The following is a 4531-nucleotide window of genomic DNA, read 5'->3' on the forward strand; positions in this document are numbered from 1 at the left end:
TTTCATAAACTTACCCAAATAAAATATATATATATATATTTTTTTTCTAAGTCTAAGTCTATATTAAGGTAAGAGAATATTTACAAAGATTACATCATCCGAGGGGGGCGTGGCCAGCCCTCTGACAAAAACAACTGAAACAGACTATCTTTCCAGTGAGACCCAGTTACAAAACTTTGTCCATGTGAGTTCTTCGGACAACGGACAGACAAAACACAGACTTTGTAAAGCCTACAAACGCTAACCTTTGACACAGTACTGACTAGAGACAAACCGCTAAGCGGAGGCAGAGTAGTAGAACTGAGAACGACCAGACTGAGAACCATCAAATACATAGAAAACTTTAAACAAAAACCTGGAGAAGCTGAACCAAGTAGACTCAGGAAGGGTGGCTGGGCGACCCCGGTGGATTCCTCAGCTCCGGACTAGGCGAATCGAGCCAAATAACGAGCTCCTCGTCACATCGAAGCTGCCCATCCGAACCTGGCTGAACCGAATCTTGGCCCTCTCGTCTATCCTGAGTAGCATTACCCGGAGGCGGAATTTCCTGCATCGACATGGCCTGAGTCGAATTCGTCTGGACCGGAGCCTGCGGAGGCTGTTCATCCGGCTCGACGGCGGCTAGGGGCCGTGGGACTCGATACACCCTCCCGAGCATGTCCCCCAGTAAAATTTCACTGCTCTGAAGGTTCTCGGAGGCCGAAGAAGATGAAGAGAGATCTGCAGGAGCCGCCTCTGAGAGATAAACCAAAAAGTTAAGAATGACATCTGAGCGCAAGAGTCTTCCAGGAATTCGAAGGCGAATTGTCTGGTAAGAGTCCGGCAGAAGCAGAAATTCCTCCTCGGAGCTGGAGGACAAAGGGTCCATGGCAGCCATGGGAGCAACAGGTTGCTGCTCCTCCTCCTCATACACAATGCGGATACCAGATCTACCGCCTCGACGAGGCACTCCTCTGCTGCGTGCCATACTTCCTAAGGCGAGGGCAATGAAACTCTGCTCCACCACCCTGAGACGACCCTCCGGAGAAGTGTCTTGCCAAAAACGAACTTCAAATTGCTTGCTCTGGTCCTGGCGTGACTGGTGCTGCCCCCTATATAGCCAGTTCATAACCTCCATCGCCGGCAGAGGACAAGGATGCCTCATCCTTGCGCAATCCAATTTCTGAGCAGGCGCGTTCGACTTGAAGGCTCTGTCCTTCCGGATCTGCAACTTATTAATGACTATTAACATGGTTAATGAATTGAACCCAATCTCCCTTGCCTTAAATCGTATGCCCATCAAATCAAGCTCATCCCAGGTGTTGAGACAAGTGCCTGCATTGATGGCACGTTGTTTCACCCCCATCCGGGCTAAAATATTCTTTTATTAAAAATATATTCTAAAATATTTTTTTTTTTTAAATAAATTTAACACTTTACCCTACTAAATTAGATAATATAATATTAATATGTAATAGATATAATATTATCCATATTTAATAAATTCTACATAATAACTAATACTTACCTGTATTTGGAATGATATAATACTTACTCGTAACCGTATTTAAGAAGTTGAAACTGACGCTAGAGATTCCATATTTTCCACCAACTTCCCATCGATTCCATTGCTCCTGTTGATTGCTATTCCATTGCTAGGAATGAACGACAATACTTTGATTAATTACGTGCTAATCTATAGTTAAAGACATTCCTACAAGGTGGAATAGCTAATTTAATAGCTAGCAGCTAAATAATTTGTATTATACTAATAAGGCTAATTGAATAATCACCATAATAGTGAATAGGGATCTTAGAGTTATAAGGATTGTGAATAGTAATATAATAGCTAGAAGCTAAATAGGAATAGTTAATTTAATAGTTTTTTTTTTATATATATAATACTATCTAAGGTCTTAACAATGCACCCATTCAACGTCAATCCAAAAGTTGTGGGCAATAGTTAATTTAATAGTTATTATTCAAATAAGAAAGTATTTAAATAGTTATTATAAATATAGATAAATGGTAAATATAGTTATTTTCTGAAATTTAGATATTATTTTTTATATAACTAAATTAAATAATTACATAATTGTTATTAGTTTAATCATTGTATTACTATTCCTTGGAGATTATATAGAATGTTAGCTTTACTGGAACGTTGTGACTAAAAAGAAGGAAGTTGCTTTTAAAACAAGGGTATGAGATGTGACAAATCACATTGAATTTCTAGTACAAATACTTAGGCCACTCGATCATACTAGGCCTCTCGACTTAATCGGCGACAGAACTAGGGGAGAGATTCCTAATGTTGTGCAGAGACCAGTAATTGATATAGTACTGGTCCCACCAAACCACCAGAAATTGAGACTTTTGCAACCAATATTTAAACAAAGATAAATAACATTAAGTATAAATAAGTATTAATTTATGTCCAAAAGTTCCCCATACATTGACTGGACCCACAACTGTCCATAAATAGTATCTTAATACTTAAGAGTGCAAACCGTATTGACCCAACTAGAAAACAGCTAAAACCATAAATGCTTCCAAAATGGTCTATTCTAGAAGTACAAAGTAGCAGTCACCTCAACCCCCACTCATCAGAATTGAAGCTTTGTATCCCAAACAAATATCCATACCTACACATAATAAAAGGGAATGTATGTCAGCCATAACTGCTGTGTTGTTCAACAACTAAACCCCCTATGTTCAATAAATGACACCCAACCCCATAACATTTAAACCCACTTTGTTCAATAAATGACACCTAAACCCAATAACTGCAATAAATGACACCCAACTCACACTATTTCTTATTAAAATAGATCAAAGCACATGGATCAACAAATAACAAATTCACAACCATTAGATCACATCAAATTAAATCCAGACCACACATTCAAAATGAAGCCATTGCAATCCATGCCCACCAATTAAATTCAAGTGCCAAAAACTATAAAAGAAGTTCAACCACTGTTAAAGTTGCATCTTATGCTTTCAAACTATTCAGCAAACTTGAAGATAACATCACAAAATAGTTGTCAGTATATCCAGGTTAGTTATATCAATTACAACACATTCTTCTTACAGTTATGTTTTCATTTATCAGAGTTCTTACAGTTTCAGTTCTTACAGATTCAGTTTCACTTTCATGAAAATCAACACACAGCCTACAGTTCTATTTCACAATTCACCTTCTTACAGATTCAGTTTCACTTTCATGAAAATAAACACACAACCTACAGTTCTATTTCACAATTCACCTATTTCTATTTCTATGTTCAGACTTATAGACGTATTGATGTGCCCAGAAAGATTTTATTGAAAAGCATAATCAAATGACTACTACTTAAGAAGAGCCGACATATAACCAGGAGGATCAGACGAAAACAGACTGTAAGGGAAATACTGTTAAGGAGCACCGAGATATAACCACAAGGATATGACAAAAATAGACAGTAATGAAAAGACTGTTAAGGGGAACCGAGTTATAAGATGAACACATACAATAAGGAAAATAGAGTACTTAGATTTCATAAAACAACGTCAAAGACTTTGCAATAGGTCAATTTCTCCATGGAGAATTTATCTTTTCCTCTCTATACTCCTTTACTTCTCTTGGTTTGATGATCAACATATGCATGACCACATTTTATTAACTCCACCATCAGATCATAAAGCTCTTGAAAATAGCTACTGTTGTAGGTTATCTTAAAAATTCCCCAACCCATCCAATGTATATTTCTTAAACAAGTTCTATATATTCATTTTCTTAGATATGGAAATTTTTTGTGATTCATATAATTGAAGGCGTTATTTGCTTAATCCAAGGATGTGAAAAACATTCTTACAGGACAAGATTTTACTTTAATCTTGATCTATCACCTAGAAACCAATGTTATGTGTGTCATGCAAATTATGGGTGCTGACTATCGTTTTGTTTTTGTGCTGCATGGATCAAGTTTCTCTAGCTTTTGATATTTTCGCTTTTTGGTCATAGGCCTTCTTCTTTTCCTTGGCTTTTTGTCCTGCTTATTCCTAGCTTTCTGCCCATCTTATGAGGCAAAAGAAAGTTGTAATTTGCAATGAGAGACTACGAAGTAATGCAATTCGATTTTTTGAAAGTCAGATCTATGAAATATTATAATTGAGAAGATTTCTTGGAAACATGATCCAACTTTTCCTTTATTTTAGTTACCCCATTATCGAGCATTTCTTTCTCTACATGATGAAAGTATGGATTCAAGGAATTTTATGCACATAACTACCGATAACCAAAACATCACAAGTTGTGATCAATAGAGTAACTGAATGTGAAGGAACTTCTTCCTTGGCCATAGCCATGGTTCTAATGATGCTAGCATGTGCAATATCACTAGCAAATGATACAATACAGAGTGAAACAAAATATATGTGCACATTTCTCTTGCTTATGCCTTAGCTAAAACACTGTGTAAATAGGTGAACAAAGGTCAATGGAGAGACTCATAATGTAATAATCAAAATCGACTAAGCTAGAAACTCAAGATAATTTGGCTTTTGGTTG

The sequence above is a fragment of the Pinus tabuliformis genome, chromosome 8 (genome assembly GCF_031772625.1).
Source record: "Pinus tabuliformis cultivar Carrire ecotype Pingquan chromosome 8, CPIR1, whole genome shotgun sequence".
Lineage (NCBI taxonomy): Eukaryota > Viridiplantae > Streptophyta > Pinopsida > Pinales > Pinaceae > Pinus > Pinus tabuliformis.